Raw genomic sequence first — 27,985 nt, 5'->3', positions numbered from 1 at the left:
TATCATTATACATGTCATATATATACCATATATATATATATTTCATTCCTAGTATGTAAAATGGTCAATTGAATGCCAAATTAATGGCAAATATGTAAGAAGAAACAAGATATATGTATAGCCTCAAGTATCTCCCCCAAATACTTACTATTTATTATGGTGCTTTTACATATGTCTACAATTCTTTGAAACTACTCCTTCTAGGAGGAGGAGTAAGTTAACCTCCTCTTGAGTGAGGGCTGGATTTAGATACTCACTTCTAATGGAGTCTAGAAAGGGAAAAATAATAACCTTACACTGGAGAAACCTGGCAGATACTATCTTAACCAAGACATCCAAGTTAACCAGTAATGCCACATTGTTATCTGTACCCATAGTATAATATGATGGAAAGGGAATTTTACCTTTGTAGTATTCTCTCCTAAAATCATTAACCACATCTAATCATGAGAAAACATAGGCAATCCCAAACTGAGGGATGGTCTACAATACCGCTGACCATTATTCTTCAAAAGTCTCAAAGACAAGGAATCACAGATTGGAAGAGACCAAGGTGATATGACAACTGAATGCAACATGGTATATTGACTTGGACCCAAGAACATAATATTTAATTTTGATAAAAGTTCTACTGCTTTGTAAGACACTAAAATTAGGGAAAACTAGGTGAAGGATATATGGGATCCTCTACATTATCTTTGCATCTCTCTTGTAAATCTAACATTATTTCAAAATAAAACATTTGAAAAATATCAATTGTTTTATGGTTAAGTGTTTAAAAAAATTTTAGTCTATATTTTTCTGGTAAAGAGCTCATTTTTAATCTGGAATGGAAAATTATCTTGGCCAGATAACTTTTACAAGTATTATATTGCTATTTAGAAGCCATGTTGTTTTATTTTAATTTTAGTGACTTATGTTTAGACTGTATCATTCATTCCCATGCAAAAAAAATCAAGTGAATACAATTCAATTGTGTAAAGTGTTATATGAAAACGGCTCTAAAAAGTATGCTATGTATAATTGCAATTTACACAAGAAGCACTCTGAATCCTACTTTCCAGATGACGTAAACAAAAATGATACTCTCACATTAACACTTAGCTTTTCAGAGATTGCATCAGTGATGCTGGGAAAGGATTAAGGCTTTAGAGGCTAAAATCTGTCAAGTGTGGTTATGCATCTGAGATCATTTACTGAACCAGGAACATACTTTTATTATTTTCATGAAAAATGTGCTTCTATAAATGAATACTCATGTGATTATTAATACCAACAAAGACAAACATAGAGCATGTTTGTGCAATACATTCTGTTGTTCTCATTTATAATTGTGGTCCTGAAATATTATCCTATGAGAAAGCATGAGAGGATATCTTTTCCAAATTTATTTAAAGACTTCACAAAGAAAAAAGAACACGCAGTATGTTCCATTTCAATATATTATGTATCTAGGTGCTGGAAGAAGCCAGATGCACAGTAATTTCCATGCCTGAGACACTTTCTAACCTGCTGATGATTAGCCCAATCCCACGAGTGACTTCAGAAAGCTCTTTCTGCTGAGACAGCTATTTGAAATAATGGCTATTTTGAACATGTCCAGATTTGAAGATAATAAACTAATCTCTTCATAAATCTTACTATTTCATATAAAGTTGAGCTATACAGTGGATTACAAAAAGAGCAATCTTTACCTATTAGGTATTACTACCTTAAACCCTGAAGTCTATAACGTAAGGCCTAGTTTGCAGAATATAGTTCCAAATAAGGAATGGGAGTATTTTCCTCACTATTTTGTGACAGAGATGATACAGTAAGAGAATGATTCACTCAATTAAATTAATTTAATAAACATTTACTTAGTGGGACCTGAATTTTAGAAAAAGTGGCAGCTGTGCCTTTTATACCAAAAGTAACAGATAAGTTAAAATATTGCATTAACTAGAAAAAGAGTATGAAAATAAAGAATAAACATAAATGTTTAAGTGTTTACATGACAGGCTATGAATAAAATGGTAAGTAGGTGATCAGAGAGTTAAGAAGTGAGTTGAGAACGTAAGATTTTACAGAAGCCAAGAAATGAAAGTGGTTTAAGGTGTATACGTGAGAGGCAAACACAGCAAGGCAGTGATAAAGAAAAGAAATGAGAAAGATATTTGGAGTTTTGATTGAGAGATTATAAGTGACCTTTGATGTAAGAGTTTCAATGGATTTGTGAGCATGCCTCTTAATGGTTAAGAAGCCAGTGGTTTGCAAGGAAATGCAGGTGTAGGCACGTCTTTTGGTAAATGGGATAACGCAGGAAGGGACAGTTGTCCTAAGGCCAGGATTCCTTTAACAACTGATCACCTTTCAGGGCTGAGAAATGATCTAATATTTTATTTCATTTTTTTTTTCCTTTCTGTAATGAAAATGTACCAATTTGTTTTGTTTCATTTTACTTATTATTTCCAGTCCTTCAAGCATTTGCTAGATTTCTGCTGTGTACAAATTATAGTGTTAGGCACTATGGGTGGCATTAAAATGAGCAAGATATGCTCTCTCTCCTTAGAAAAATGATATTTTTTAAAAGGTATTTGAGACATAATAACAAAGAGTATAGTATAAGGAAGACTATGCTCTAAAATACATAACATAATTCGTTACATGTATCGGGGTGGGGGGAAGATATAGAAAACTTGGTTGAAATAAGATCAGTAAGACATTTTACTGCCATGCTTAGAAAACGAAGTTTAATGTGCATCATTAATGATTGTAACAAATGTTTATTTTATGTTTGCGAAGAGTCTAGAAGATTGGATTGGTGAGGATCCTAGACCTCAGTCCTTTACCTCTAGGAAGATGAGCTCTGTTCAGAACTTTGGACTACCTGAAAAGTTCAGTTAAACATGTGCCTTTGTGGTATCCTGAGTAGTGCTTTCTGACAGACTTGGGATGTTGACTTTGAACAACCTTACAAAGTGCTAAAGTAGTAGGCCTCCTATAAGAGAAACATAACCCTGGCTCCAAGACAGATGGCAGATAGGCTATTATTTTTGACATTCCCAAGAGAATGTGCTGGAGCACTCTTCTGAGTCCCAAGGTGGTAAAAACAGAACCCACAAGGGTTCTCTAGAGATGATGCTCTATCTTTTTTTTTTGGCTGGAATAAATCAGGAGACAGTTCCCAGCAGTACTATGACTAATGTTCTTGGAAGGCATCATCTATATATCGATCCAAATAGAGAATATTTATTTTAAGATTGACATCTAACTACTCTCTCTGCTTTTCAGGGAGAAAAAGGCAAAAAAAAAGAATGTGGTAGTTCTTATTGGAAATAGGAGCATATGTTTCCCAAAATATTTAACAGGCTTTTGTATTATCTAAACCTTGGTATAAACCAGGAGCAATTAAAATGTAATGAACAAAATATGCTCTTTTTTCATATAATATGCAGTACAAGCACTTAACATATATAGCAATTTGAAAGGTAAATTCACATTTATTATTTTAATATGAGTTTATAAATAAGCTTATTTATAGTAGTTATATGTGACATATTTAGACATACCATCTCTACTCTGCACATCAATTTCTTCATTATAATGCTGACATTTTCTTGACAAAATAAAAAGGGAACACATTGCTCTTGTTTCTGTATGATAGAACATGAATTTCCTCTACAATGGAGCCTCTGGGGATTTGGTAAGAGCAGTTGAAGAGCTGTGAACTGCACTTAAGCACCTTTAAAATAAAAGTCTTTAATAAATGGGAGTCATTTGCTTCTTCAGCTGTTCTTAAGAATAACAGCCCGCAGGAGGAGAAAATACAAGAATGAATGAATGCTTAATAAATATTTGTTGAATTGAATTGAGGAAGTAGTTGATTATTCTTCAACCGCAAAAGATATTTTGGAGCTTTTAGAAGGAAAGTACTATGGCAATTCAGCTTGATCTATGTAGAATTCAGTAGAGTGCCTGGTAGGTAGGAGGTCCTGCCATGGTAAGGCAGCATGCCTCAGCATGGAATTTGATATGACACAGGCATTTGAATATGATTGTTGGGACATAGCTGCTGACAATACAAAAGGTTAAAAAAAGTAAATTTTTAAACTGGAACAAAAGGAGATGGCAGTTCTTGACACACAATAGATCCTTAGATCTGCTATGAATATTATTTTCTTCTCTTTCCTTTCAAGGTGGCGGCAAGTGAGACAAGTTTCACCAAAATTATGAAGTCTTGAGCATCTAGGAAAGAGCCTATAATTGCCTTCCAGCACAATAGTGAAATGGTGCTACTGGTCACAAACTTGATTTTGGAAAGAAAAACTAGAGTACCTCATAATCTTAAATCCAGTGACCAACAAGTAGATAACACAATGACACTAGCAAACCCCTTTTTAAAGATCTTTAAGCATTTCATCTTATTTTTTCCTGATAAGAAGGGTAACCTGTAGGTACATTTTTACCTTTTCAGACATGTTTCTGTAACTATATTTATTATAATTCATTTCTTTACCTGGTATAATTGCTGTCTACAGAAACACCTAGCTAACACAAAGCCTCTCAGTCACGACTCGATTGAGATTTGGAGCTGGATATTCTTGTTTTGAGGACACTCTTGTGCATCTTAAGAAGTTTAACAGCGTCCCTGACCTATATACACTAGATATGCCAGTAGTAGACCCTCCCTAGTATTGACAATCAAAAATGTCTCCAGACATTACCAAATGGACCCTCGGGGATACTGGCTAGGCTAACTGATAAATTATATATATGTAGTTCTATTTAGTTGTGTGTATATACTGTAGATATAAAAGGGACAGGTAATTTCTGTAAGAGTATATTTAAGGAATGTGAGCTTTCTTTGCTTTAATATACTTTGAAATATTAGTCAATTACTATTGTGTTAGTATTTATTGAATGATTATTACATGATATTTTTTTCTTTATGTTCTTGTAAAATAATGCAAGTTCCTTTTACAGTGAATGGCAATTAAGGCACTGAACTAGATAGTCTTTACACATTATATAAGCTTAAAAAAAAAGACAATATATATGGAATGTACATCTCACAGTTAAAGTTAATTTTCAGAGGACTTAAGGTCACACAACTAGAGCCCAAAGTCAGCTCTTTTTATTAAAACAGGTAGACTTTCTTTGACAAGACAGTGAAATCACATGGTTTAGGAAGCTGTTAAGAAAATGCTTTCTCATATCTAAGTTTTATAGTCCTCCAACATAATATTTAACTTGCTATTATTTTTTAAATTTCCAAATAGTTTGAGACTTTCTATTCAGTGAAATTTTAAAACAATGTAATATTAATTTTTCCAAACATTTTTTATATTCCTCTTGGGAGTCTCTCCAATAATATAACTCAAATACAGAAAAGAAATGATCCTTCATAATTTTTTAGAAACCTTTTTACTAAAACTATATTAAATTTTTTATTTGAAGCAAAACTTTGGATTATAGTATTCATTTGTAATTTTGTTTCTTTGTCATTTAGTAAATGCTCAACTTGCTGATTTATGAACCTTCTCTTGCCTGAAAAAGCCAAGCTAAATTGCAATTGGCAGTTCTGTAAAGGAGTCGAAATTATTTTCTTTCATGAGTAATATGAAAAATTGAAGTGTAATTGATGTTCATTAGAAACCAACGTGGATTTTTACAAGTACATAACTAGAAACTCTTGTCTAAAAAAGAGGTAGTTGAAAAAGTGCTTTTAGGGTTTTTTTTTTTAACATGAAGGCACTCTTTCATCAAATTGCTGCAGACCTTGAGGATTTTGGGGAGTATTTTGTAGAGACATATAAAGTGATTATCATATTTCATTGAAATATGCATAATTTCATTTTCACATTTCAACATATCTGAATTTGTGAAGCAAATTAAAATCCCTAGTGTATCAGAGTTTAATTGGCACTATTTTTCTCTTGTAAGTACATAAAATAATGATGCAAACTACAATTGATGTTTATATTAAATAGCATAAAATTTAATGAGAAATATCAAAACATGTCAATGTTTAAAATTTTGATCCTAGAATTATTAACTCATTTGTTAAATAATTTAGGTAATAACATTAATTGCTAATGTAATTTCCATTGGCTATGGTTTAATTGTTTAAAAAGCCTGTGAAAGACATGTTTTCCTAAATTTTTTTCAGTATAACTTTTTTATGCTGTCATATTTTGACAAATTATTTGTTCTTTGTTTTTGTCTTATTGCTTTTTGTATACACAAACTATTTTAAAGATATCCAATAAATCTTTTCAAAAATGCATGTTTAAGTGACCACAAAAGTGCTATATATCTATCACATAAGTTTATCAGTTTCAAGAGTGGGTTTTTGGACTAATGTAGGTACTCAAAATGTACTTGATTAAAAAAATGGGAATGATAATTATACATGGTTATAATTATTTCTATATTTGCTCAGGATGTCTTCTGCCTATTAATTGTTTCTTTTAATCATATAGGTACAGGAATTTAGTATACTGATATATAGTTTGCATAGATAGACATTTTCAGAATATATGGAATTCCATGAGTGTATTTCTTTTTTTCATATTTGTATGCCCATGAAAATATCCTGTACATGTCAATCATTATAACCTAGTTTGAACAGGAATATTATCATAGGATTACATTTGGTTATGTCTTTTTCTAAGCACGAAAAGCCCTTGATATTATATCTTTTAAGCACGCATTTTTAAAATGAGGAGTAAATAGACAAGAGTTTTGAAGTTTGCATCTGTTGATGTAGAAAGTAAGCTATTAATATTACATATATTCAAACTAAACACAATTTATGGAATTAGCTGTAAGTGAAACCATGTAGAATGACATTTCATGCTTTCGGTTTCTTGTGATTTGAAAGGGAGCTGTTTTTCTCTGACAGATTACAGAGAATTTGGTATCAACTTTCCATTCCTCAAGTTTAGGTTGCAGGGTTTTTTTTTTTTAAGTGACAAATGGAAGAAGCCTGAACCTTGAATAGATAATTTTTCATACCCAATAATCCAAAGCTAAAGTGAACCAGGGATTTGAAGTAATTACTTAGGTAATTGAAGTTCAAATCAGTAGCTCACTTTGATAGAAAATCCTATTATGCTCATCAAGAGAAGACATTAAATAAATTGATATGCATTTATGTTCTGAAATAAACAATGTGCAAAACTTGTTAGGCATTACTTTGCCTGTCCTCCAGAAATTAGTATTTTAACAGAAAATGCATGGGTGTGTGTAGGAACAGATAACTGGATAAATGGAGTAACTGATGGTCCATTTGAAACAACAAATATTTATTATCTCATAACTTCTGCAAGCCTTAGCTGGAAACTGTGGCTCAGAGGCTCTCCCAAAGCTGCAATTAAGGTGTAGATTGAAGCTATAGCCAATTTAAGGCTCAGCTGAGGTCCTCATCCAAGTTCAGTCACATGGCTATTGGCACGTTTCAGGTCCTCAGTGGCTGTTGTCCAGATATATCAGTTTTCCATTGGGCAGTTCACACGTGGCAACTGGTTTCCCTCAGCACGAGTGAGAGAGAGCCAGAGAGGGAGAGGAAGACAAAAGCCAGAGTCTTTTGTACCCTAATCTTGGAAATGACATCCCATTACTTTTGCCATATTGTATTCTTTAGAAATGAGTCCCTAGGCCCAGACCGCACTCAAAAGGAGAGAATTACAAAAAGGTATGAATATTCAGAGGCAAGGATCATTGCAGGTCATTTTAGAGGCTGCCTACCAAAGCACCACCAGCTCTCAATATGATGCCTGTCCTCTTCTAAGGCTAAAGTTTTTCTTCTTCTCTCCTTTTTGTGGTTATGTCCTTTTCCCCCATCAACAAATATTTCATTTTCTCCCTTCACCACATATGTTTTCCATATTCTGTAAAGCTTGATAACCACATCTCCTCTATCATCTTAAATGTGAGACTTAGTAGGAACATTGATTTGTTGAATTTGATACTCTTTGTGTTACACAGTGTTGTTTTCTGAATGCCATGGCTATGTTGCTGTTGAACTTAAAATGAATTAAGGAAATTACTAAGTGAAAGCTGCCCATGACATTATGTTATTCCCCAAACTCACACAAAATCAATGCCTGCAGAAATTTAAAAGAAAGGTGATAATTTTGAGCAGGGCATCTTTAGAGATGGAAGAGAACAAGAAGTAGTAGGAGAGTATTGAGCAAATTAATGTTCATAAAATCCAAATCATTGAATGTAACAAGGGAATGTCCTCCTATGTGCTGCTATCCTCAACTTGTAGAATGCAGTGATTATTATTTCTTACCAACTTCCATAAGTTTTAATTTCCCTTGATGAGCTAGGATTTATTGTTCTCATAAAGTTTTCTTAATAAATGCAATGAGATTGGTAACTGCACCAATTAATTAGTCAAGTACACATAAAATCCCTAGTGTTCATTTAACTTGATCTTTAAAAAGAGAGTCAAAATACAGATATATAAAGAGCTAAAATGTGTAGCCACTATTTTTTTATTTCAAATTTTATTTTTAGAAAAGGGAAATGTAGTTTATTGTGCTTTGTAATCAGTATAGATGAATGATATTTTATGGGCAAGACATTTGTAAACAAATAGAAGTCCTTAGAGCAGCTGTAGGCCAGGAAGCTACTAATTATCTTTGAAAATAAATAGCTATGTAATGTTACAACCTTCTAGAGTTGCCTCCTATTTCGTTTTACATAGTTTAATCAAGAGCCTCGCTCCTCACAGTTTTTTTATTCATATACTTTTAAGTATATTGCACCTTATTTTTGAGTCATCAACAGTAAGCAACTTACTTTTATAATGAATACACATTGCTTGTAGTAATCTTATAATAAATTAAAATGTAGCAAACATTTATTTAGTATTGACTGTGTGACAGAAACTTTTCTTAGTGTTTTGATATTAACATATTTAATCTTCAGTATAATACTTTAACAAAAATACTATTATAATACCCACTTTTCAGATGAGCAAACTGCGACCCAAATAATTTAAGTAATTTACCCGCAGCTGGGACTGTGAACCTATAAAGATTTGTGCTTATAAGTAGATTGTGGTTTAACGACAAAATCATAGTGGTCTATGTAAATCAACAGCTCTGAATAAAAGCACCATAAAGGCAGAGGATTTGTCTGACAGCCCATTATATATCCAAATAGTTGTTGAATGAATGAATGAGTGAATAAATGAATGTATAAATATATTATGCGTCCAGTTGGGGTTTTAATAAAACATCACTGAATTCAGAAAGCCTAAATGATGATCTAGATTTTACAAATACCAGTCATCAGAGATAGTGTTTTGTTAATTTCCAGAAGTGTTTATTTTGAACTAGTGGAAAACTTGCAGTTTCTGGAAGGCTTCCACATGCAGGGTCACCAAATTCATCTTATGGAAGTGCTGCTTCTGAATAAATAATAAGATGAGGCAGATATTTTTCATTACCTACACAAAGCTCAATCTAACTTTGTTGTCACAATGTCTCATAAACTCAATTGTTCAGATAAAATGGAATTTTACTTGTAAAATGATATATTTATTGACAACTTATATAATCATTCATAATAGAAAAAAACACGTCACATTGTTGAGAAATAAAAGCAGAAATAAGAGGCCTGTCAAATCAACTTAGGGTGTACTAAATGGTACAATTATGGTACACAAAATTGGATTTTTAAGATCTGAAGTAGTTCTTTACTAGGAAATTCTAATTACTTCTTCCTCAACTTTTAAACAAAAGTCTTGTAGAATTCAATTATTTGGTAAAAAAAGCACTTACCTTTCCGTTTTGCTCAGTAGTGGATTTCTATGTGTCATGTTGACATTACAATAAAACTATTTGGAAATCTCAGTTTTTTTCATTGTTCTCCTTGTGAATTCACAAGGGCGCATCTTCCCTTAGTCACCATCGAGAGAGCGTACTGAGCACCTGGCATGTGCTCCATGCCTTGCTACACACGGTGTGGGTTGCCAAGAAGTGGAGGGGTAGGAGGGAACCCCAAAGAGGGTTAAAAGTGAAAATGTATATCAAAAGTTTCAAGATAAGTGTGTAAGTGTTATAGAAATTGAAAAAGTGGAGATTAATGGGAAATGAGAAAAGCTGGGAGTATTTGTGGAGGAGATGGGAAGTATAATTTTCTATCATGCTTTAAAGTGATGACATGACTGACATGAAATAGGAGAAAAGGAGGAGGAAGAAGTGGCCATTTTGCAACCATAAAATTTAACTTAAAACAACAGGATTCAAACTGGACAACAGAGGTAAGACAGTTACATTTTTGAGGGCCTTAAAAAGACCAAATCTGACTTCCATGTGCAAGACAACAGAGAACCATTACAAGTTCTTTTAAGAGGAAAGCAGTTTTTAAGAAGATTAGTCTGACAGGATAATAAATGATGGGTTATATGGATAGTAGACTTAAGAGATGAAGAACCTATCTATAAAGAGAGATACTGAAGCCTTTCATGGCCAAGTAAGGAAGCTTCCAGTTTCCAGAAATTATGATAGTGTAAATGAAGAAGTATGGCTGTATTTCCAAGAAACTTGATAGGGCAAGATAAGTGTTAAAATATCAAGTATATATGGTAGAAATGAGACATTTTCTATAGGAGTCACAAGACTTTGTAAATTTGAATTCACAAGGTTTTGTAAGATTTCCTTGTTTCAATGTCTGCCTTTATGCTGTTGAAGATTTTGAGCAGCAGACCTATCCATAATAATTGTAAAAGCTTCTCATGGATAATTCACTGTTTTCAACCATGAATTTATACTTTTCTCCAAAATCTGCATATCCTTATGATAGATAGAATGATAGAATTTCCTGATATCTCATTCTCCTTGTTTTTGCATATGCATTTATCAGTGATCCACATTATTTCCATATTGTTCTCAAACACTAGTCTCCCCACTCCCTAGCCCTCCATCCCATTGTCACTTTCCTTGTCTGGACCGGCACCCTTTCTACCCTAGACTGATAACAGTAGCTCTCTGATCTCTTTCCTCACTTCCAGTTTATTCCCACCCCATTGCAATCTCCAGCTGCTGTGAAGCAACTTTCTACATCACAGATCTGATCACGCTATGCCCTGTTTACAAAATTTGTCACTCTTTTGTCCATAGAATAATTTCCAATTACCTAGGAACATAAAAGACATTTTTAATATTTTATACATTTAACATATATATGCACTGATCACCTAAAATGTGCTGAGCACTGACTAGGTGGGATCACAAAAGCAAAACTTGATATGGAGGCTGCATCGGTGGAACCTAAAGTCCAGTGGGGAAGACTGATGCTAATCACATAATTACATCAAAAATGTAAAATTGCAGTTGTGAAAAGTGTCACTGAGGAGTTTGTGAGGTCATATAATGGGGATTTTACCCCAGTAGGGAGGTCAGAGAAGACTGCCTACGAAAGTAATTTTGGAAATAAAATCTGAAGGATAGAGTGGTAAAAGAAGAGACGACTGGGGTTCTCATAATGTAGGGTTCTAGGGAGAAAAGCATGTGCAAAGTCATGCATGCAGAAATATGCTGGGGGAGAGGGACTTACAATTTTTTCAGTTAGTCTGTAACAGAGTGTGGGGCAGAATGTCACAAAATAACACTCAAGAGAGGGGATAGAACACGCAGGGCTTTCAGACTAGTAAGTTGAAATGTTGGGAAACTAATGAGAGGTTTTATGTAGGTGGGTGGCATGATCAGAAATGCATTTAGTACAGAACAAGGATGGTGGGTTGACAGAGAGCAATCAATCTGGGTAGACCAAAAAGGTCAATGAGTGCTTGCTGGGACAGATGTGATGATAGTGGCGAGCTTGAAGATCTAAGAAGAAAGAAGTTATTGTCTGATGACTGAAATGTAGTAAATGCCTATATTTGACTACAGTGTGGAATGAAGGAAGAATATAGATAAACAGTAGAAATAAGGGTAAAAAAAAGAGACAGTACAGGTGAGTGGGAAGGTAGAAGGTCAGAGAGGCTGTAGCAGAGTGAAATCTATGCTTGTTATGGAGAATTTAGAATCCTCACATATAAAATGGTTAAATATCTTATCACCTCTAAGAGCGAGCTATTCAATAATTGTCAAATATGTAAGGGAATAGAAAACAATTGTCATTTTAAACAGGACTATCACAGTATTTGAAATACAGTGAGGAATACAATTATTTTTATTGTCAGAGTTAATAAAAGTTTCACCCAAATAATTTTGAATACTATTGTTCCCTGGATAAAAATTCAATCTGAAACTGACAATTATGCACATGGCAAATCTTTATCCTGGCTTAGAGTGTCCCCAGCAGGTGGTTTACTTATGATTAATGATTTACAATTCTTGAATATTCAGATTGGTAAATGTGCTGGAGCTTTTAAACTGCCAAACTCTTTTTACCCCCAGCTTGCCTTATGACAGCTTGCCTTCATTTTAAACATGTTGTTATGAATGTGATTTAAAATGAGTGCCAAAAATATGAGATGGCTTCAGGCATTGACTGTTATGGGCAAACACCCTGCATGAGCTTTTCTTCTGTGTTAACAAAAATAAAAATACATTATAATTTTCTGATAGCTTGCTCGATATATTCAGATTTTTAAAAGGCAGTGAATACTGTTTTTTTTGGATCTCTTCCATCATATTTTGTCATGAGTCACAAATCAAAGTATAATCAAATACCTGTTTTTTTACATAATCTATCAGATGCTTATATTTAAAAATTATAACTCATCAGGAGACTAGTTCAACTTTAATAATATTTGGTGAGGCTAAGAAGATATAGAAAAGTTATAAAGAGGTTTACAGGTTTAAAATGTTTTATCCTAGAAAAGATAAAATAAGGCAGTGTATTGATTTCTATTTTGAAATACACAGAAGCCTGTTTTGGTTGATGACGGACCTGAAAATACATGAGAAAACTCAGTGTGTGGAAGGAACCCTATTCTCAGAAGACCTTGACACCTATTAATTATCATGTGGGAAAAGTCATTTAAGCATCTCTAAGTTTTTGTTCAATAATCTGTACATTAAGCTAAAAGTAGATGTCCTAATGATATCACAAGGGTTTCTGAAAAACAAATGACTCAATTTCCTGCTAAATTGTGGGCATGGTCTAGGCAGGAACCATCTTGCTTTAATTCCCTGGTAGATGATAGGCCCTTCAGTGTTTGCTAATGAATGAATAACTCAAATTGGAATATAAATGTGAACGTAAATTGTAAATGGTAAAGCATTATTTTGTCAATTTCAGTAAAGAAGGAAAACTTAATTGGCCTAGGGAAAACCTTCTCTGTGTTTTAGGACAAACATTGTCAGTTATCAATTACGGAAACTCATACCCTAATAACCTGGTAAGAATCCTTTTTGTTTGTTTCTTTTTATTTTTTCAAATGTATTGAGTGCTTATCTTATACAATGAGCATATATTTATTGGGTTATATCTAGTTGAAGGTAGGGAAATAAAAATAATGCTAAGTAAATAGTTCTATCATCATAGCTGTGATCAATGCGGTGTGCAATGGTAGCTTAAAAAGGTAAGCTAAGCCCACAGCCCACAAGGCAGAAAGCAATATACCAGGAATTTTATAAGTATTTTTATTCAAGAAATGTTTAGTGTATACTTTGTGCCACTCTGTTTGACACTAGAGATAAGTGTAACTACACAAGATAGGTAGAGACAACCTTATACCTATGTATTTTCTCCATTTTACAGATGGAGAAATAAAAGTTCCAAGAGATAAGGTTTCTTGTCTAAAGCAATACAGATAGTTTATTAACTGTGACTCCAACCCAAGTATGTTTGAATTTATTGTTCTGCTTCCTCTAATTCATTTAGACCCTGAAGTTGGAGAAAGACCGTTTAGGGACTCTTCCGTTTGGGGGATTCAATGTGTCCAACGTAAACAACACATGTCTGCTCAAAAGAATTATCTGACTCTGGTGTTATGTATTCCAAATGTCATAATGTTTATTTCTGATCATGGTGCTGCCCTATATTTTACTTTTTTTTTTTTTTTAATGGTGCCTCTTAAGAAGACATATGTTTAATATAGTTAAAAGTGTAATCTGCCCAAGTGAGTATTCACACTGTCTGAAATGCCTATTACTGCTATAAACAGATCTTAGATCCACCATCTGTATGAAGTCTTTTGTCTTGGGGTAGGTTGCATTGCTGATGACAATGGTTTTTCCATAAATTCTTATCACTGCTTACTTCTGTAAACATTTCCCTGGTGTATTGACTTGCCCTATTTAGCTACCCCAATGCAGCTAGTGATAGACTTATTTAACTCTGCTTCTCTTTTATGCTTATCCTCTTCAGTATTTCGCACAGAGCCTTGGACACAGTAGTACTCAGGACACATATGTTGAAACAAATTGGCCTAATTCATAGAAATTAAAATTTTATAATTATTATTCTCTTCCAATATTTAGAGAAGCAATGATATTCTGAAATTTCCAAGCATTTTTACAAGCACTTATAATCTATTTATCAGTTCACATTTTCAAAACAATTGTCAATATAACATTTTTAGCAATATTAAAATGCCCATTGGTGCACACTATAGGAGGGATTTATTCGAATTTTATTCTCTTATATTATCATATACCTACTTTCTGTGACTATTTACAACCTAATGTACCTTTCTCATGTGCTTACAATAATGTTAGTAGCATGTTTTGTTTTTTGTTTTTGCTTTTGCATTACAACAATACCTCTCCATAAATATTTTACCCTAATTCAGGCATAATTCACACTAGCGGTATCACTTTCCTAACAACATATGACAAACTACAATAAAATCATTTAATTTTCACAGGTGATTTTGAAGTTTGATTAAAAAATAATTTGTTAACTTATGATTTACATCTTAATTTCAACTAGCCATTTTATTGAACATACATATTTACATATATATGTAATAATAGTAGACAGTCAATTCTACAATCTGTGAACAAAAAAGTGTATTGATTCTCTTATTGTCCTGGACTGCATGAGACAAGTTCACTTATTTATCCCCATGTGAATTAAATGTTGTCTTTACTTCTCTTTAATTTCTATGTGCTTAATTTTCCTCCACTCTAGAGTGCAGCTATTCATGGTTTTAACTTCTATTAGATTTTCCATCATTTGATCTTTACTGATCTATTATAATACATTGTCCCATTATGATTCATGTTGTCTTACATTTATTACTACCAAACTACAGGGTTTTTTTCATAACATTTTTAGTATGCACTTCAGTGTACATAAAACATTAAATGATCTACAGTGAGCAACTGGTGATTCTAACTGCTTATATTCATGTTATAATTTGTCTGTGCTATTATTTCTGTGATCTTCTCACTATGGATTAGCAATGTGGGAAGGAGAAGGAGCCAGAAAGTGTCATCTGAATTAATACTGTGTGTGTGTGTGTGCGTGTGTTTGTGTGTGTGTGTGTATGTATGTGTGTGTATGAGAAAGGGAGAGATAGATTAAAGCAAGGATACAAAGAAAAGCAGAGAAAAAGAGATAGGCAGAAACTGACAAATATAAAGAGCGAAAATAATTCTGTCATTAGATATTCCAAAAATGTATTTTATTAGACTTAAAATTTTTACAAAATTTTAAAAGTAAATATAAGTTTTTATCCTATCTTCCCCTCAATGTCTAGCATTGTACGTGTTCATGGCAAATGTCTTCTTGAATACAGGTGAATTGAATTTACACACCTCTAATACATGTGACGGAGGAATTGAACCATACTGTGTTTTCTGATAAATATAGCAATACACACTTTAAAAAAGTGCTTAGATAATTGAATAAATTAAAAAGTCCCTAAGATTCCTAACATCAAGCCTGTCATGATCAAGTGAGGGAAACAAACCTAGAGTCAACTAGTTATAATTAATCCTGGAAAGTCCAATTTAGAGATACATACACATTGAAATTGTACTTAAAAGGAAGATATGACCAACTCTGAAAGAACCAGTGACATTGCATAGAAAAAGTTACCCTTCAGCTGCTTCTTTAAAAATTCATAATTTATGATCTCTGGTCTATCAAACGAATGGATGTTTTCTTTAGATAAAATTGCATAATGCATGTGTCAGTGCCTAGTAGACTCTAAAGAGATATATGCAAGTAATTGATGTTATAATTAGAAACATGTATATTTATGTCCTAATAGCTGTTTCTAGGATTAATTGAAACCAGTGGAAAGGTCCATGTGGAATCTTTAGCTAAGGTATGTGATTTTAGGCAAGTCTCTAACTTCTTGGAAACTCAGGTTTCTAATTTATAAAATAGAAATGAGTAAGGCCCATCTTGCAGATTTGTTGAGGAAAGTATATAAGGTTATGGGTATGAAAGAAATAATACTAGTGTTATTTGGTATGTAAAACTGTTAATTTCCCATGATGTCCCCTTAATTATTAAGTAACTTAATAAAGTTCTTCAGATGATCTTCAGAGTTCAACAAAAACGTGAAGGTACCATGAAAGAGTTTGGACTAAGACTTTTCTTTTGGCAGAAGAAAGTTATAGGGACATTTAAATTAAGAAATAAAATAAGTTCATAGCAAATGACAGACAGTAACTTTTGAAAATAAAATTAAAAATTTCATTAAATGGTTTTGCACTTAATAACCAATTTATCAATGACCAAAATCATAGATCTTTCAGATAATATAAATGTATCCCTTTAAATACTCTTTTAACTATACTTTATAAAATCTGTTAATACAATTAAATTATATGTATACATATAGTGTATGTATATATATATATATATATATATATATATATATATATATATATCTCCCTACATTTTTTTTAAACATCCTTATTGAAGTATAATTGCTTTACAATGGTGTGTTAGTTTCTGCTTTATAACAAAGTGAATCAGTTATACATATACATATGTTCCCATATCTCTTCCCTCTTGCATCTCCCTCCCTCCTACCCTCCCCATCCCACCCCTCTAGGTGGTCACAAAGCACCGAGCTGATCTCCCTGTGCTATGCGGCTGCTTCCCACTAGCTATCTATTTTACATTTGGTAGTGTATATATGTCCATGACACTCTCTCACCCTGTCACATCTCACTATCTCCCTACATTTTGAAGCAGAATTTACCCCTAGGTCCATAAATAAACATTACTACAAAATCTTATATAATGCTATTTCTGTTGGATTTTTCTCCAGAAGCTGTGTATTTGTATAGTATCTGTGTAGAAATTTACATTAAAATCTTTCCATTGAGATCTGGAGGTTCTAAATTATGTAAAAAAGAAAGAAATAATATGTCATCATTTTACACCTAGAAACCAAACTGTGTTTAGAAAGAAAATAAAAATAATTTTGAATAGGATGGTAAATAGACTAGATCATAGGTAACTTATAAAGATAATGTGATGCCAATAAAATATTATAGAAAACTTTTCTATTTTCCAATTACAATATATTTGTGATATCCTCCAAATTTAAAAGGAAAAGATAAGAGGTTGAACAATACACAATATTAACATTGGATTTTGAACTCAAATTAAGATAACCTTCTGAATATTGAGCCTGGGATGTTCCTTTCACATCTTTAGACAAATCTTGTTGTGATTCCTGTGACCTTTAATTTTCATCATGTTTTATTTTTCTTTGAGAAGTAGTTTAAAATTATTGAAAAATAAAAACCTAAAATAAACAATAACAGACCAAAAAAACTACTTTACGAAGGCCAGGAAAACACAACAAAACAGAACACTGGAATCCCAACGTTTTATCTTCAGAGAGTTCTGGATTTCAAGTCCCATAATCTATTTTCCAGTTTTGGCACTTACCTGTTGCCCAGATTTGTTTAGTTTTGTTGTTATTTATGATAAAATTTAATTTGTCTTAACCTAATTTTATTCATCTGTCAAAACAGACACTGGGATATTTGATCTCTGAAGTCATTATTTTATTATATGTGAAATCTTAACTTGTCAAATCATACAATCAAATAACAGTAGAAGAATTTAGGTCATTTTATGAACTGATTTAAGTGACTTTTTTCAGCCTGTCATGATAAATTAGTTAAGATTTTTTTCAAAAGCTAAGCTTTTTTCATTGTCCTTTTTCCAGTTATAAATTTTCAATTTAATCTCATCTATTTTATATCTGCTTTGATTTTATGTAAAAGAGACAGTTCATATTTTTTAGGTCTTATGAAGAGTAAACTATTGAAGATTATAAATAATATTAAATTGCTAAGAAAAAGAAAGACCTTGGATTAGAAGTATTTTTAATTAACTTCACAATCATAATATTTGAAATGGAATCCAATTATTGTCTTGACCTCCTCTAGGAAAATCATCTTTAAGACCCTACAAAGAAAAGACATTAAAGAGAATGGTTTACTAGGCAGAATCAGACACTTAGAAAAATACACACACACACACACACACACAATGCTTACAAATAATTATTTTACTATTAAACAAAAGCAAGTTATTTCAAAATTGAGAGGTTACAGGCCATATGTTTAAATATTTGCATGAAACATGTTTTAAAGCAAACCCATGACCTTTTGTCAGAATGATAAATGTTGGCTCTTATTTCCTTTGTGAGGATAAGTCTTTTTATCCCCAATGATATCAATCCAAACTGTCTGTTGCAAATCTCTCAGGATATGGATACATGAATGGGCCATCTCTGGTTGTTTGCTTCCTCCTCTGAATATTTATTTTCATTTTTTTAGAGAGATTGCTGCTTTATATATTGGGTAACTGACATTACCTTTTGTAAGATGTATATTTTTATTCAAGTAAAACATTACATTTTGGATGCATATGTTTGATATCTAGAAATTCTTCTTGTGTCTTTCTGTTTTATTTTATATCAGCTGTGTGGGATAATCATTCTTCCAAGAAAATTCCAAACTTCACTACTATTCTTTAGCGTCCATCAATCCTAAAGTTCAAAATTATCATTCAAAATTCAGAATTATAATGTATACCTAAACATTTCTGCTAATCAATGTATCTTACTGGTTTAATGGGGACTGAAAAAGAATAAGGAATATGATTTAAAATAGGTGAAAAAGAAATGAAGATGTTTAAGTTCAGTTAAGAGCATGAATTATAGAGTCTCTTCAAAATAAGAAAAACAACCAAATTTTAATTTGAATCTAATTCAATTTGATGAACATTTGGTTTATTGTAGTTATTATAAGCTCACCCTGACAAGTTAATAAACTATAGTTCTTGGAAGGACTTAAAAAAATCAGGACATAAGAAAACTCTCTCCTTTTCTCCCCTCTGTTTCACGTATTTCTTTTATTATTATTATCATTAACCTTTATTGTAGTTAGATACACATGCATTTCCTCTAATAGACTGTAAGTCCCTTATAAGAGTAAAGACTGTTTTATTCATCCTTGCTGCCCTGACAATGCCTAACACATAATGCCTTATATAAAGTCTAAACTCTAGCACTGTATGATGACTCAAATGTCATCCAAAGGCACTAAATATTAGCATATTAAAAAAGAGTGATTTGCCTTGCACTTTTCACATTATTGATATGCTTGAGTTTTGAGTTTTCCTTCCATGTATGACCTAAATTTTCCAGGCTCTAGGTCAATTCACAGATATTACAAAACTCAAATTTAATTTTATGATTTAGGGATACTTTGTTATAACACCCTTTTATGTGCTGTTACTAGAAATGTTTTAATAAAAGTACAATGGTAAGACTATAACAAAAGGGTAAGCTTTGCGCAGTGGCAGTATCGTAGCCAATGAGGTTTATCCGAGGCGCGATTATTGCTAATTGAAACAAAAGGGTAGCAATACTAGAAGGCATATGACTTAGTCAGATAAGACTTGCCATAAGGAAAGTAGAGCAGCTTTAATATACACAGAGATGGATGGGAAACCAACAACGAACTGAAAAATGCAAAGTTTTGCTCACAACGTGACCTGGGAGAAAGGCAGTCAGTGAAGGTGAAGATTTTACTGGTTTAATAATAAATAGTTGTACATAAATAATTAGTTTGTGACAGTTTTAATGACCACCCAGTCATGAGAGAAGATAAATCTACATATTGAAAGAAAGCAGTTAAAACGTTGACTTGCAGAATGACAGAGGTAAAGAGGATACGTTTAAGTGGAGACAGGCAGCTTGTCTAAATATGGCTAATATTAAATACAGGTGATTATAGCATTTGAAATTGAAATTAAAAATAATCTCTGATTCACTTATTTTAAAATTGCCAAGTCCCCTCAGCTGCATATTTCACCAGGTGCTGGTGCAGTTGGAACAACAAGCATATCCAAAGATTTAAAAATAACATTCACGGGTGTCACCTGATGTCACTCCAGATAAGAAATACTGTTCCCAATCAGAGAGAAAACACTCTCTGGTATTCATCCTAACACATCCCAACCCTGTGCTACATATTTATGCCATGTATTTTTAAATAATCTTTTGGATCTTGAACATATTAAATAGATTAAGCTTTCTGAAAGTTGTAAACATAGAAAAGAAATGCAACACTTTGGTTTTAGGAAACTTATGCCTGTACAGAGCTCTTTTTTCATTATGAGGTTTAAAGAAAATAAAGATGTTTTGATTTTTTTTTCTCCAAATATTACAAACTGAGTCAAATATATGTGTAATATTCATAATTTCTTCTTTAAAATGATATTTAAGGCCTATGATTTCAGGCAACTCAAGTACATAGTCTCCTAAATATATTGGTTCAGATTTGGGGAAGAAAACGAACATTTATCAAGTCATTCAGGCAAGCAATATGCCAGGTGTTTTGTATGCACTTACTTTTCCCAATAAAAGTCCTATGAGGAAGATATTTTATCTGTTTTACAGATGAAGTAACTGAAGTCCTGAATGGTTAACTTGATTTCCCAAGATCAAAAAGAAACTCAGCAACAAAAATAGGATTGGCCCTTAGAATTCTCTAGAAAGCCCAGGCTTTTCTATATATGTACCTAAATACCTCTATAAGGGTTGTTTCTCAAATTTATGTGGAAAAAACTAATGATATACAGTAATTTTTAAAATGCATTGATGTGTACTCCCATCACCCTCCTCCTACCAATTTGACTTTATAGTCAGAAAATAAAGCATCAAGAATCACAAATGCATTGATTTCTATTGCTCAAATCACAAGTGCATTTATTTCTATTGCTCAATCAAAGATTGGGTTTCTTCAGGCATCTGTACAAAAAAAATGTCTTAATTGAAATACTGTTGCACACTACATTCACTTTCCATTAGTCTGAAAATGAACTAACTTGACTTGATTTAGAATAGTGCCAACTCTGTACTGTCCAAAATCTTTGAGCAGATCATGGACAGAGACTCTCTAATCTTAAGCAATTTTGAGTGAAAAATATAATTGACAAGCTTATAGAAGATAAAACACAAAATGACAGAGAGAAGAAAAATGAACATGAAATATCCAGCAACACATCATAGTTATTGGGATGATTCTAATATATATATATATATATATATATATATATATTTTTTACTATCTCTCACTCCTGAAGGTCGCGGAAATGTGGAAGAGAAATAGAAATTGAAGGGAAATATCAGATGCGAAATGTCTGATACTGCCATAACGCTATTTTAGAAGTTTTCAAAGAAAAGAGATACTTTGGTGCTATTAAGTCATAAGAAGCATCAGTTACTTCATTTTAATTTATTTGGATGATCATATAAGTCTGTTGAGACCTTTATGAAACCAGACTTTGGTCTTTTGGCATTTTGCCAATCACTACTAGCATAATTTTTTATCAAATATCATAAAGAATAGTGTTTTTTCTTTAATAAATTGAAGACAATTACTAATTAATATGTTAAAGAGAACAGCATTTTCTGAAGTCTTGTAGCTACTCTCCCCAGTTTGACATTGGTGTTGCCCCTTAATTAGTCTGTCCTCCAGCTTAGTCATTTGCATTAAGCCTATCAATCCAGTCAGTTTTCTTCACTTTCAGGCTATATTTCTTTATCTTACACGCAAGGCTTTCTCAGAGATGTTGCCAGATTCTTTGCTGAATCCATGCACATCAAAATGACTACATCCCCCTAAAACTAGAGTGAGCCGCAACTAAGGAGCCCGCCTGCCGCAGCTAAGACCCAGCGCAACCAAAAAAACCAACAACAACAACAAAAAACCACTAAAAGTGTCAAAATAGCAAGTAAGTTAATATGATGTGGTAAACTAAAGAGAACTTATGCTGCCTCTCTTGGACTGGACACATAAGAGCTACCTTTCCTGCTAAAGAGATTGGAGGGATAAAAGGAAATTAAATGCGAGACAAATCTCGAGAACTATGGGGGCCTGTTTCAATTTATATTCCATTAAATACTAAGGAAGCTTTTATCATGAATCATCTTGAAACTGAAATGATCTTTTCTTTCTTTTTTTCCCCTACATCTATTTAGATACTTAGGCTTTTCAGAAAACCATAGACTTGTGCATCTCTCTTTGGGATATGTCTTTCATAGAGAGGTTAGAACCTGTTACCTACAATAGCTTGGTGATGATGCCACCTAATTTTTCTTGAGTGGGTGGTGAGAGGAAAGAGATTATCTTCCATCTGTGAATTGACTTCTTAAAGTGGAACTCTGCAAGCTCTTCATAAAATCATACAGTGTGTGTGTGTGTATGTGTGTACACACTAGGTTCTATATCTTAGAGACATTAGCAGAATTTAAATAGCTATATCTGAAATCATCACTACATTTCTATAATATTATTTCAATGGGAAAATATTTCCCCAAATTATAAAGAATATATTTATAAATTATTTTGGAATCTTAGACTATTAATATATTTTAAAATGATTTATGTAAGCTTTTTATTTTTAAATGAGATTTAATACACTCAAGCATAGTTTGAGTATTGCCCATATAGAGATTAATTTATGAGGAATGAGTATATTATCATTCTAAATTCAGAGATCATAGGTAAGATGGCCCAGAATGTCAAAGCCTTTGGTACAATAAACCTGGTAATTCAGATTGACAAAAAGTTATTAAATATCAGCTCATCGATCCCAGTGTTCGGTAACTATATCACTGTTCTGGTTGTTGCCTCATTCAACATCTTGGTAACAAAAGCATATAAAGGAAATTTTACAAATTTCCCTTCAAAAAAGGTCGATTATTTATCCCACTTTAAAGATGGTGTTTATAATTATTTGTAGAATTTTAGCTATTTGTATCATTGTATAATGCAGAGATAATTTTTTTGAGATTAATCTGTGCTTTTATTTGCCAGTATAACTACAGTAGCCTGCAAATTTTTAAAATCTAAACAGTACATTTTACATCACAATCCAACAAACACACACCTTATATAATATGTATATATATATTAAAGTGAAACAAAAGTTTTGCCAAAAATGTCTACCCTGAGTGTTAATTCTTTTTAAGACTTTTTTTTTTAACCAAGGCTGAACTGAACTGACACAGCATAATCACCAAAGTCCCTAGTCCATCTTAGGGTTCACTTTATGAAGTGAATAGTGTTGCACGTTCTATGGGTTTGGACAAAAGTATGATGACGTAAAACCATTATAATGTCATACAAAGTATTTTCACTGCTCATAAAAACTTCTGTACTCTATGTATTCATGTCCCCTCTCCCCCCAAACTCCTGGCAACCATTGATCTTTTTTTTTTTTTTTTTTTTTTTTAATTTAATAGCTACTCTTTTTTATTTATTTATTTATTTATTTATTTTTGGCTGTGTTGGGTCTTCGTTTCTGTGCGAGGGCTCTCTCTAGTTGCAGCGAGCGGGGGCCACTCTTCCTCGCAGTGCGCGGGCCTCTCACTAACGCGGCCCCTCCCGTTGCGGGGCACAGGCTCCAGACGCGCAGGCTCAGCAGTTGTGGCTCACGGGCCCAGTTGCTCCGCGGCATGTGGGATCTTCCCAGACCAGGGCTCGAACCCGTGTCCCCTGCATTAGCAGGCAGATTCTCAACCACTGCGCCACGAGGGAAGCCCCAACCATTGATCTTTTTATTGTCACCATTGTTTTGCCTTTTCCAGAATGGCATATAGTTGGAATCTATTTTTCTTTTTTCCTTGAAGAGAGAGGTTCAAAGCCTTTGTGCCTATAAGACCACTCATGGCCCACCCACATGTGGACCGGACAGGCTCTAGGTGGCAAACTCCCCCACTAAATACTGTAGCTTTCCTTCCAGTACTGAGTCCTGCCCAGCAGCCACGTGGAGGTGCAGGGGGATATGTGTTGGGTATTTGTTCATAGGAAGGCCACAAGCTTTGTGCCCCTTGTCACAGTGAACCCAGATTCCTGTTGGGTGTGTTGTAAACAGACAAGCCATTTCTTCAGACCCCCTGCTCTGAGCACACCCGGAGATAATTTTTAATAGGGTAGCCAACTATAATAAATAAATACTCTTCTTATAGAAGGGAGGAAAATACAACAGAAGGTAATAAAAATATTGATGAGATGTTTATTATAAAGAGAATTTTTTGTACTTGTTCTCAAAATTTACATTGATATGTCTATTATTTGCATCATCTAATCTCATTTTTTCCTTGAAGGAATATATATAAATTAAGTGACAGTGTGTTCTTCCTTATAATTATATATATTTAGAATCTCAAATAAACTGAATGAAAAATTAAAGTATATTCATGTAAAATATTGAATGATTGTTCATTAAAGGTCAGAGTGCTTAGAAAATGCTAAACAAAATGGCTCATATGGAAGAGTATTCATTTGCCTATGTATGTCTTTATTTTATAATTATCATAGAATTAACATAAAATTATAAAATAATTGTTTGCTGATGTTTATTTGACAAAGCCCTAAAATAAACATAGTCAATTTCATTTATACAGGGCTGGAACTGAAATCAAAGTAGAAAAGAATTAGAAAATGTATGTCATTATAGATTCATGTAAAACACAGTAAGAGATGAAGGACGTGAGCACTTCAACATGTAAGGATATCTTAATACAGAGACACACAAAGCAAGTTAAATAGAATCTATTTAGAACTAAAAACAATTTTATTATAATTTGCAATTGAAAGTGGAATTGTTTTAGAAAATATTAATGCCAGCTCACCTATAATTACATATTAATCTGTGAGGCTTTTCTTATAAATAGAAACAGTCTTTCCCCGAATGAAAATATTATAACCCTTAATACCAACATAATGATAGCAATTGTTAAAAATAAGTTAAAACAGCAAAATTATAGACATTTAAGGAATCATTTTTGGCTATTTAATGTTATCTTTGTCCTTGTAAATATAACACTTTCAAATTATAGCAGACTGTCTCATTCTCAGTTTTCAGGAAAATAAGGAATAGAGTTTAAGTACCATGACAAGTATAAATGGAAATTGAAAAAAAAATTTAAATATAATGATAATAGTGTTATTTAATTTTCAGATGTTTCAATCAATGATAAGAAATTATACTTACTTAAATATTTCCGTAATTTTAAAATTTTGGTCCAGTTTCTTTTTCCTCTTTAGAAAACTTTCCTGTATGTTTAGAAATCAGGCATTCAGCTGTATATCTATAAATCAAACTTTAAAAAATGTTTCTATCAAAACAAAATGCTTTTTGCAATAAATGGCTTTTCTCATGTCTTTGGTCATTTGATAATAACATTTTATTTTATTTGTAATATAATAGTTTATGAAATAAAGTGTTAGCTTATGCAAAATGTAATGTAGTTTTTTAAGAATAATTGGAAAAATGGAAATTGTATGCTAACTTGATGTAGATGAGAGGTCACTTGGAAGTGAGTCATATTCCACCCTTAGCCAAATCTACTATTAGACAAATATAAAAATAATTTAGAGAAGAAAAAACACATTATCCCAAGCTCCTCAATTGTTTAAATGGTTGTAAAAGATCCCTAGCACGCATGAGCAGGGAACCAAACTGTAAGGACTCAACATTTCTGATGAAACTTGCTCCCCTATTTCCAGGACCACATCCCCAATGCAGAGACCATCAGTCTGGTATTTAAATAAACTTTAAAATAGTATTTTGAATTACTATTGAAAACATAAGCGTATAACCTAGTTACCTTGAGTAGCCGTCAATGAAACTTAGTGTACCTTACCTCCTAGTTGAAAATTACAAAAAATGAGATTAAAAAAATTTTAAAGGTTACAAGAAATGATTAACTTGAATATTATGAAGACAGTTGTGTAAAATGAAAGATTACTGTATACATACCTTAAATATTTATTCCAAGAGCAATTTGAAAGAGAAGATAGAATGCACAGTAGGTATCATCTTAGTGGTTTTGAATTGCTGATCAAAAGAATGAAAAGGTATCAGGAGTGAAGAAAGGAATAGTACTGTATAACACTCTAAATGTAAACAATGCATGCATTTACATGAGGCAGAAACATTGTTTCCTAATCAGAGAGCTTTGTTGTGTTGCTCTACTTTGTTTTTTATATTATTTATTTATTTTTTAGTAAAATTTAATGGATTGAGAAACTCAGCCACTCCTAAATGTAATGTCCTTGGAGACAGACTCCAAAAATAAACTGACCTTGTCATAACCTAAAATGTTTACTTCAAAACTGTTCAGTTCAAAACAGAACTACACTTGCTATATCACAGTGATACCAATAGTAATTTAAGGTAACTGTCACTTTAAAAGTAGCCATCAACTCTGCCTAAATATGCATTATTTTTATATAAAAACCCTGGTATCCTCTTTCAACGTATATTTCAAAGAGAGCTAATACAGTTGCCTTTAAAGCAACTTCATTTCTCTGTTATGTTACTGTGAAAGAAAATTGTAGTCATTAGTCAAAAAAGTGAATAAAATTGGTTATATGCTACATAGTGACCTTGGTATTGATTTTAAAAAATATTCTTATAACCTGCATGATACCAAAACAACTACTGTTCATAACCTCACCTGTATAAAGAAACTGTTTTCCACTAGAAAAACATTATACACTTGTCAGTTAAAGAAACAGTGTATTGGCTAAGTATGTTTTAGTGGCTGGGCTTACAATGGAGGAGAGACATGATATTATTGCAATAAAATGTATACAATTTGAGGCAAATTAATTCTTTTAAATTTATGTTAAGCTTCATAGCGTTTAGAATAAGTAGGTATGCATATGAAGTAGTATTATCAGTAATTGAAATATTAACAATTATAATAGAGACTGATGAAATAAACATTGTCTTATATTTATTGGTTTAATTAGTCATTAATTTTAATTAATAAGTTGTTAAACTTATTTTCCACACCTCTAGTTAAACACACTAGAAATCCATCTAGATATTCCAATAAAAATTTTTTTTAAGATGTTGCCTATGAGCCTCAGGCAATCTCTAGGTCTTTTTTAGTTCCTGAGGTTTCAACTGAGAAAAGTGCCAATTAGTTCCAATTTTGATGATGATATTCATGACGTGGTCTCTAATATAAAATAATTTTTGGTGGGAAATTTGGTGACATGTTTCCTCAGGATATAGACAAAGACCAATACACTCAGCATTCTATAGCACTGTCTAAATGTGACATAGTCTGTCAACGCCAACACATTTAAATAGAAAGTGAAAAAAAAAAATCCTTTCTATGACTGTCTCTGTAATTTCAAACAAACAGTTCAGATCCTTGGAAGCATCTCAGTGTCTGACTAGTTAGACATTTAGGGTTTATGTTTGTAATTTGATGATAACAATTATTGGCTATATTGATTGTGCCAAGGAAGTAAGAATCATATTAAATTTAAATCTCCTCAGATAAAATCATATCTGCAATACTGTGTTCAGTCATTGGACTCATATTTTGAGAGAGATATTGATAAGCTGGGGCACCCGTAAGACAATGACCAGGATGTGAGAGAACTTTATAGCATGAAGAGAATGATCAGGGTTACTGAGAAGTTCAGATTTAAGAAGAAAATGTTGGTTAGGAAAAATCTGGGTTTTTTTAAAAAAATATTGAATTCATTGTCCTGTGGATGATACTCTAACC

At 32.6% G+C, this 27,985-nt stretch overlaps 1 protein-coding gene, 1 non-coding gene and 1 pseudogene across 4 annotated transcripts in view; 2 read left to right on the top strand and 1 right to left on the bottom strand.

Annotated features, from left to right (window-relative positions):
* CADM2 (cell adhesion molecule 2) overlaps positions 1-27,985 on the top strand; it is a 1,045,186-nt gene that overhangs the window by 222,080 nt on the left and 795,121 nt on the right. The gene's annotated exons all lie outside the window — the stretch shown is intronic.
* On the top strand, positions 19,726-19,797 carry LOC132365641 (U4 spliceosomal RNA; annotated as a pseudogene).
* LOC132365632 (small nucleolar RNA SNORA11) lies at positions 24,235-24,364 on the bottom strand. The gene has a single exon (XR_009503158.1). It is a non-coding gene; the product is annotated as a small nucleolar RNA SNORA11 (small nucleolar RNA).

Source organism: Balaenoptera ricei, chromosome 4 (genome assembly GCF_028023285.1).
Source record: "Balaenoptera ricei isolate mBalRic1 chromosome 4, mBalRic1.hap2, whole genome shotgun sequence".
NCBI lineage: Eukaryota > Metazoa > Chordata > Mammalia > Artiodactyla > Balaenopteridae > Balaenoptera > Balaenoptera ricei.
The sequence above is the reverse complement of the archived record's forward strand: the minus strand, read 5'-3'. Positions and strand labels throughout refer to the sequence as shown.